The sequence below is a fragment of the Diospyros lotus genome, chromosome 14 (assembly GCF_014633365.1).
Source record: "Diospyros lotus cultivar Yz01 chromosome 14, ASM1463336v1, whole genome shotgun sequence".
Lineage (NCBI taxonomy): Eukaryota > Viridiplantae > Streptophyta > Magnoliopsida > Ericales > Ebenaceae > Diospyros > Diospyros lotus.
In genome coordinates, this window is record NC_068351.1 from 27,432,232 (window position 1) to 27,441,666 (window position 9,435).

The window sequence follows — 9,435 nt, forward strand, 5'->3', positions numbered from 1 at the left end:
CTTCCAACATCCAGCCCCTGCCATTCCCACATCGAGCAACACAAAACAAGAAAAGAGCAGAGGCCGAATTGGATAAAGAGATTCTGGAAACATTCCAGAAAGTTGAAGTCAACATCCCCCTCCTTGAAGCCATCAGACAGATCCCCAAGTATGCAAAATTTCTCAAAGATTTGTGTACTCACAAGAGGAAGCTTAAGGGGAATGAGAAGGTTAACCTTGGGAGGAATGTTTCAGCTCTCATACAACCTGCCATGCCAAGGAAGTGCAAAGATCCAGGGATGTTTTCCATTCCTTGTACTATAGGAGACATGCAATTTAGCAATGCTTTACTAGATTTAGGTGCATCCATTAATGTCATGCCTAACTCTATATATGCTTCATTGCAGTGTGGTCCTTTGAAGCCAACAGGGGTGGTTGTCCAGCTAGCCAACAGAAGCACAGCCTACCCATCTGGAGTCTTGGAGGATGTCCTGGTTAAGGTTAAGGATTGCATCTTCCCTGCTGATTTTTATGTTTTAAATATGGAAGATGATAACACACATGAGCATGCACCTCTCATCCTAGGTAGACCATTTTTAAAAACTGCAAGGACTATCATCAATGTGCATGAGGGTACACTTTCCATGGAATTTGCTGGTAGCACCATTCATTTTAACATACTTGATGCCATGAATTGTCCTTCTGAAGATCATTCCATTTTGCAAGTTAACTTGATTCAATTGTTGGTTGATGAAGCATGCACTAAGTCTTGTGATTTGATTGATGCATTCCCCACTATTCATGACCTTCCAGATTCCTTCATCTGTCCTGATTGTAGTAATGAGAGTGATCCATGTGATGCATGTTATGAGATTGCTGCATTTCTAGATAACCATCATTCTGAAGTTGAAAATGAGCATGCACATCCTGATCTTCATGGTTTCCCTATGGAGGATATTGTTTCTATTAACCTTGCTGCCATTGAGTTAGAGCAAACCAGGTCAGCCCCCTCTTTGCAGCAGCCACCCACCATTCAGTGCAAGCCCTTGCCTCAGCACCTCAAGTATGCATTCTTGGAGAAAGATGAGAAGCTGCCAATCATCATTGCAAATAACTTGCAGCCTGACCAAGAGAGAAAGTTGCTGGATGTGCTGAAAAAGAATAAGAAAGCAATTGGGTGGACTTTAGCGGACATAACTGGAATCAGCCCATCTGTTTGCATGCACCGTATCTTATTGGAGGAAGGAGCAAAACCAGCAAGGCAGCCTCAAAGAAGACTTAACCCAACCATCCTTGATGTGGTAAAATAGGAGGTAAGTAAATTACTTGCAGCCGGCATTATTTACCCTATTTCTGACAGCAAGTGGGTGAGTCCCGTGCAGGTTGTTCCAAAAAAGACGGGCATCACGGTGGCCCCAAATGAACAGAATGAGCTTATCCCCATGAGAGTGCAGAACAGCTGGAGAGTCTGCATTGATTATAGAAAGATGAACCAAGCAACCAGAAAGGATCATTTTCCCCTCCCATTCATTGATCAGATGTTGGAGAGGTTGGTTGGTAAGTCACACTATTGTTTCCTTGACGGTTTTTCCGGATACTTTCAGATTTGCATAGCCCCAGAGGATCAAGAGAAGACCATCTTCACCTGCCCCTTTGGCACATTCGCTTATAGAAGAATGCCTTTCGGTCTATGTAATGCTCCAGGTACCTTTCAACGATGCATGGTAAGTATATTTTCAGGTTTTGTAGAGCATTGCATGGAAGTGTTCATGGATGATTTTTCAGTTTATGGCACCTCATTTGATGATTGCTTGGTTAGCTTGGGTAGAGTCCTAGAGAGATGCATTGAAAAGAACCTTGTTTTAAATTTTGAAAAATGTCATTTCATGGTAGAACAAGGAATTGTTTTAGGGCATGTTCTGTCTAAGAAGGGTATAGAAGTGGATCGGTCTAAGGTTGATGTTATTGCTTCATTGCCTTACCCCATCTCTGTGAGGGAGGTGCGTTCTTTCCTTGGCCATGCAGGATTTTACAGGAGGTTCATCAAGGATTTCAGCAAGATTGCACTTCCACTCTCCCACCTTTTCCAGAAAGAAGTGACCTTCCACTTTGATGAGCAGTGCAAGCGGGCATTCGAGGAACTGAAGAGTCGATTGATTTCTCCACCCATCATACAGCCACCCGAATGGGAGTTGCCCTTCGAGCTGATGTGCGACGCCTCCAACTTTGCAGTGGGCGCCGTCCTTTCACAGCGTGTGGAGAAGAAGTCACATGTCATTGCCTATGCCTCGCGCACCTTGGATGCTGCTCAAGCAAACTACACCACGACTGAGAAGGAGCTTTTAGCTATTGTGTTTGCTTTAGATAAATTTCGCTCCTATCTTCTGGGTTCTAATGTTGTCGTGTTTTCTGACCATGTAGCCTTGAAATACCTATTGAAGAAGCCCGATGCTAAGCCCAAGTTGATACGGTGGATGCTCCTACTTCAGGAGTTTAATGTTGAGATAAAAGATAAGAGTGGGGCCGAGAACCTAGTAGCTGATCATTTGAGCAGGGTCCCTTCTTCTTCTTCAGATTCCAGGGTCATGGACTCCCAGCCTATCAGGGATGATTTCCCAGATGAGTTATTATACCACATTCACGGTGTTGAGCCCTGGTATGCTGATTTGGTAAATTATTTAGTTGCTTCTGAATTACCTGCATATTTTAAGAAGGAACAGCTAAATAAATTTAAGAGTCAGGCTCGGTATTATGTGTGGGATGATCCCTATCTGTGGCGCATGTGTAGTGACCAGGTCATTAGGAGATCTGTGCCTAACCATGAGTTTGCATCTGTCTTAAATTTTTGTCACACACTTGCATGTGGTGGTCACTTTGGTCCCCAACGTACAGCTAGGAAAGTCCTAGATTCTGGATTATATTGGCCTTCTCTCTTTAAGGATTCATATGAGTTCTGTAAGAATTGCACACGTTGTCAACACACAGGCACTATATCACGTAGGAATGAAATGCCTCAACAACCCTTATTGTTTTGTGAAATCTTTGATGTTTGGGGCATTGACTTCATGGGTCCATTTCCTGTGTCATTTGGTTATTTGTACATTCTGTTAGCTGTGGATTATGTTTCTAAGTGGGTGGAAGCTAAAGCCACCAGGACTGATGATGCTTCTGTGGTTGTAGATTTTGTTCGTTCTCACATCTTTTGCAGGTTTGGCATGCCCAGGGCCATCATCAGCGACCAAGGATCCCACTTTTGCAATAGAAGGATGGACACCCTACTTCGTAAGTATGGGGTATTACACAAAGTGGCGACTGCTTATCATCCACAGACTAATGGGCAAGCTGGAGTCTCAAATAGGGAAATCAAGCAGATTTTGGAGAAGACTGTCCAGCCCAATAGGAAAGACTGGAGCACGAGATTAGAAGATGCACTTTGGGCCTACCGCATGGCCTACAAAACCCCCATCGGCATGTCCCCCTATAGGTTGGTTTTTGGAAAAGCGTGTCACTTGCCGGTGGAAGTGGAGCATAAGGCATATTGGGCGGTGAAGCAATGCAATATGGACATCAATCAATCGGGGTCCCAAAGAAAGCTCCAACTTCAAGAGCTTAAGGAGATTAGGATGGACGCATATGAGAACTCACGCATCTACAAGGAGAAGACCAAGGCTGTGCATGACAAGCTTATTGTCAGGAAGACATTCGAAGTTGGCCAGAAAGTTCTGCTATACAATTCTCGTCTCAAGTTGATGCCCGGTAAGTTACGTTCTCGTTGGACTGGTCCTTTCATAGTTATTCATGTTTTTCCCTTTGGTGCGTTGCAATCAAGGACGAGTCCAATGCAAAGCAATTCACAGTGAACGGGCAGCGGCTTAAGCCATTCTACGAGAGCTTTCAGGAGCATATTGTGGAGGAGCTGCATCTCCTCAACGCCACCTCCATTTGATACATCAGGCTGTTTCTCTCTCCCTAGTATTTTACATTTACTTGTCCTATTCTTGATTGGAATTGCATGTTTACATTGAGGGCAATGTAAAGTCTAAGTGTGGGGGGAGGCAGCATTCTTATTTTAGCAGCATTTTCTTTATCTTTTCATATTTCTTTTTCCTTGGGTTTAGTTGAGTCTGTTTTACGTGGAAATGCAAGTTAAGCAATTAAGTCTAAAAGAACCTAGCATGATTAGAACTTCGATCTTATCTTCCTTGATTTCAAGTGACTTGGCAATGAGTTTGATTTGATAGATTGATTGGGTAGTCTATAGCCGTGAGGATTTTGAGCCTATTGTCTTTCTTGTGTGTACATTCACATATCATGATCTCCAATCTAGAACTTGTTTTGATTCTTGGTTGAGGCTATATTTGTTCATGCATGACTCAAACATGATTAAGGCATTCTTTCTTGTCCCCATTTGGCCATTTTGTTATTCAAAAAAAAAAAAAAAAAAAAAATCAATCAATCAATCCCTTTCGTTTGCCACTTAGAGCCATCATTTTTACCCTTCATTTTCATACACCCTTTTTTTGGACCTTCCAACCTTAGGAAGAGGAATATTAAGTGCATTCTAGAGAGAGAGATTGAATTCATCAAGCAAGTCATAAGGCCAAAGGCCATTTGCATCCATGAAAAGAAAAAGAAAAGCAAGAAAAGGATAGAATGGTGAGAAGGAGCGTAAAACGCACTCATCTCTACCAAAAAAAAAAAAAAAAAAGTAAAGTTGAGACAGAGCGTAAAACGCACTCAACCGAATAAAGATGCAATGTTTTTCATAATGCTTGGAAATTCTATCTCTTGATCTTGGAGTTGCATGAAATGTTTTCTCAACCTAAGGCATGTTTTCCTTCATTGTTGTCTTTCCATTTCTTTCTTCCCCACATTACAACCCTGAATAAGCCCTTTTGATTTGTGGCATGCATGTAACATAGATAGTGGAGATTGAGAAGATAAACAAGCTTATGGTAGTGGAATTGTGATTGGGTGAATTTGAGCGAAACAGTCACCACCATCTCTTGAGAGATTTTTGAGCATACACTTGTCCTGTGAGAGGCTTCTACTTTTGATTTGTCTTATTGAATGAATAGCCATATCACTTGTTTTCTTGGAAGTAGAGGAAAGATGATCTTTGAATGATGAATTCTCGAAGACTTACCTTGCATCTGATTTCTGTTTTTTCGCATTTTTATTCTTGAGTCATAGAGTCTAGTGTTTTGCCTAGGAGAGCAAAAGTCTAAGTATGGGGGATTTGATAGCATGCATATTTATGCTATATTTTGGCATTTCACCTCAATCTTATTTCGCCATTTGAAGTAATTTTTGCTAATCTTTCATTGTTTATATTTTATTATACTTCAAACCATCCTTACACTATTTTCTATCTTACTTCTATGGATCCAGGCTTTAGGGAATATTGGATGGGCTAGAGAAGTGGCTCAACTAAAGGAGTTTGGGCTCACTTTCAAGGAGCAGACTTGGGCTTCTCAATTTTGCTGTTTTTGGGCTCACTCATTTTCTGTTGGGCTAGGCCCAACCCTAGCCTCCCTAGCCTTTCCTTTCTTAGCCATGTATTTAAGGCCTCTTAGCATTAATTTCCAGAGGATTGGAGGGAGGAGAAAAGGGAGGATTCTGGCCGTTTTTGGTTGTTAGCATTTTTCTGTTTCCTTCATCTTTTGTTCCACTTTGTTTTTTTCCTTGCTGTAATGGTAGGCTAGAGCATTTGTAACCGGTTGTGTATCTTGAATCCATATGGAATCTGAGTCCCGGGTGAGCTACAAAAACATGGTTTGTTTGTTTTAATCTTTTTCATTTCCATTTGGTTTAGTTTGAGCAGATTTGTGAATGCATGGAGTTCATGGCAGGTTTGTGTGAATTTGCATGGTTTCATTTTCTGTTAAATGCTTAAGAGAACAGAATGTTATAGCCGGTTGGTATAACATCTCAGAAATGAACATTATGTGCTTGAACGGTTGTTCTTGCATAGGTCCGGATAGGTTGAATAGAGAGTGGATGGTTGCATTTTGTTTATAAGAGGTTTCTTTATTCATTTTGTTATTCCAATCCTTCTAATCCTTGGACGGTTGTTGGGGATGCTTTAAGTTTGATATCCAGAGATTAAAACACCTAACAAGCTAAGATTTATAGAGTGGACGAGGAAGATTTCACATAGGGGACAAATACACAGCCGGTTGCATTCCTTTTATTGATTTTCATCCATCATTGTCTTTCTGTTTTGATAATTAGTTTTCTGTCAAACCCCCCCCCCCCCCCCCAAACAAACTGTTGGTTATGTTGGTTCTTCTTGTTCGTAGAAGAAAGTGAGGCTCCTTGTGAGAGATGACCTAGGGTGCACTTTGCTGCAAACTAGAGAAGAGATGCAAACATAGATCTCTAATTCTGGAGTGGTTCGACAGCCGGTCAGAATTTTGGCGCCGTTGCCGGGGATGAGAAAACAGAAACATCAATGAGTTAAGGCCAACAGAAAACATCAATGGTTCTACAACACACTCCAATTCCAACAGAAAACAGAAACCACAATTCAAAATTTGGAGACTCAAATAGGCCAGCTAGCCACAAACATCAATGAGTTAAGGAGTCAAGGTTCGGGGCAGCTTCCTTCACAACCAGTTGCCAATCCAAGGGGTAATGTTAGTGCCATCATGCTTCGAAATGGGAAAGAAGTAATCAACCCAACCCCTCCACCATCATCAAACATGGAGCAGCATGTAGAGAAGCAAAATGTAGAGGGTAGCAAAGAGCAGCAACCCTCCTCAGTCCAAGAAGCCAAGCAACCAAACTCCAGCTATCAAGAACAAGGAGAGTCTTCCAACATCCAGCCCCTGCCATTCCCACATCGAGCAACACAAAACAAGAAAAGAGCAGAGGCCGAATTGGATAAAGAGATTCTGGAAACATTCCAGAAAGTTGAAGTCAACATCCCCCTCCTTGAAGCCATCAGACAGATCCCCAAGTATGCAAAATTTCTCAAAGATTTGTGTACTCACAAGAGGAAGCTTAAGGGGAATGAGAAGGTTAACCTTGGGAGGAATGTTTCAGCTCTCATACAACCTGCCATGCCAAGGAAGTGCAAAGATCCAGGGATGTTTTCCATTCCTTGTACTATAGGAGACATGCAATTTAGCAATGCTTTACTAGATTTAGGTGCATCCATTAATGTCATGCCTAACTCTATATATGCTTCATTGCAGTGTGGTCCTTTGAAGCCAACAGGGGTGGTTGTCCAGCTAGCCAACAGAAGCACAGCCTACCCATCTGGAGTCTTGGAGGATGTCCTGGTTAAGGTTAAGGATTGCATCTTCCCTGCTGATTTTTATGTTTTAAATATGGAAGATGATAACACACATGAGCATGCACCTCTCATCCTAGGTAGACCATTTTTAAAAACTGCAAGGACTATCATCAATGTGCATGAGGGTACACTTTCCATGGAATTTGCTGGTAGCACCATTCATTTTAACATACTTGATGCCATGAATTGTCCTTCTGAAGATCATTCCATTTTGCAAGTTAACTTGATTCAATTGTTGGTTGATGAAGCATGCACTAAGTCTTGTGATTTGATTGATGCATTCCCCACTATTCATGACCTTCCAGATTCCTTCATCTGTCCTGATTGTAGTAATGAGAGTGATCCATGTGATGCATGTTATGAGATTGCTGCATTTCTAGATAACCATCATTCTGAAGTTGAAAATGAGCATGCACATCCTGATCTTCATGGTTTCCCTATGGAGGATATTGTTTCTATTAACCTTGCTGCCATTGAGTTAGAGCAAACCAGGTCAGCCCCCTCTTTGCAGCAGCCACCCACCATTCAGTGCAAGCCCTTGCCTCAGCACCTCAAGTATGCATTCTTGGAGAAAGATGAGAAGCTGCCAATCATCATTGCAAATAACTTGCAGCCTGACCAAGAGAGAAAGTTGCTGGATGTGCTGAAAAAGAATAAGAAAGCAATTGGGTGGACTTTAGCGGACATAACTGGAATCAGCCCATCTGTTTGCATGCACCGTATCTTATTGGAGGAAGGAGCAAAACCAGCAAGGCAGCCTCAAAGAAGACTTAACCCAACCATCCTTGATGTGGTAAAATAGGAGGTAAGTAAATTACTTGCAGCCGGCATTATTTACCCTATTTCTGACAGCAAGTGGGTGAGTCCCGTGCAGGTTGTTCCAAAAAAGACGGGCATCACGGTGGCCCCAAATGAACAGAATGAGCTTATCCCCATGAGAGTGCAGAACAGCTGGAGAGTCTGCATTGATTATAGAAAGATGAACCAAGCAACCAGAAAGGATCATTTTCCCCTCCCATTCATTGATCAGATGTTGGAGAGGTTGGTTGGTAAGTCACACTATTGTTTCCTTGACGGTTTTTCCGGATACTTTCAGATTTGCATAGCCCCAGAGGATCAAGAGAAGACCATCTTCACCTGCCCCTTTGGCACATTCGCTTATAGAAGAATGCCTTTCGGTCTATGTAATGCTCCAGGTACCTTTCAACGATGCATGGTAAGTATATTTTCAGGTTTTGTAGAGCATTGCATGGAAGTGTTCATGGATGATTTTTCAGTTTATGGCACCTCATTTGATGATTGCTTGGTTAGCTTGGGTAGAGTCCTAGAGAGATGCATTGAAAAGAACCTTGTTTTAAATTTTGAAAAATGTCATTTCATGGTAGAACAAGGAATTGTTTTAGGGCATGTTCTGTCTAAGAAGGGTATAGAAGTGGATCGGTCTAAGGTTGATGTTATTGCTTCATTGCCTTACCCCATCTCTGTGAGGGAGGTGCGTTCTTTCCTTGGCCATGCAGGATTTTACAGGAGGTTCATCAAGGATTTCAGCAAGATTGCACTTCCACTCTCCCACCTTTTCCAGAAAGAAGTGACCTTCCACTTTGATGAGCAGTGCAAGCGGGCATTCGAGGAACTGAAGAGTCGATTGATTTCTCCACCCATCATACAGCCACCCGAATGGGAGTTGCCCTTCGAGCTGATGTGCGACGCCTCCAACTTTGCAGTGGGCGCCGTCCTTTCACAGCGTGTGGAGAAGAAGTCACATGTCATTGCCTATGCCTCGCGCACCTTGGATGCTGCTCAAGCAAACTACACCACGACTGAGAAGGAGCTTTTAGCTATTGTGTTTGCTTTAGATAAATTTCGCTCCTATCTTCTGGGTTCTAATGTTGTCGTGTTTTCTGACCATGTAGCCTTGAAATACCTATTGAAGAAGCCCGATGCTAAGCCCAAGTTGATACGGTGGATGCTCCTACTTCAGGAGTTTAATGTTGAGATAAAAGATAAGAGTGGGGCCGAGAACCTAGTAGCTGATCATTTGAGCAGGGTCCCTTCTTCTTCTTCAGATTCCAGGGTCATGGACTCCCAGCCTATCAGGGATGATTTCCCAGATGAGTTATTATACCACATTCACGGTGTTGAGCCCTGGTATGCTG

The 9,435-nt window shown here is 42.4% G+C and overlaps 1 pseudogene; it reads left to right on the top strand.

The window, feature by feature from the left end:
* The window catches only part of LOC127790981 (uncharacterized), a 110,300-nt pseudogene extending 101,070 nt beyond the window's left edge, over positions 1-9,230 (top strand).
* The last annotated feature ends 205 nt before the right edge of the window (positions 9,231-9,435 follow it).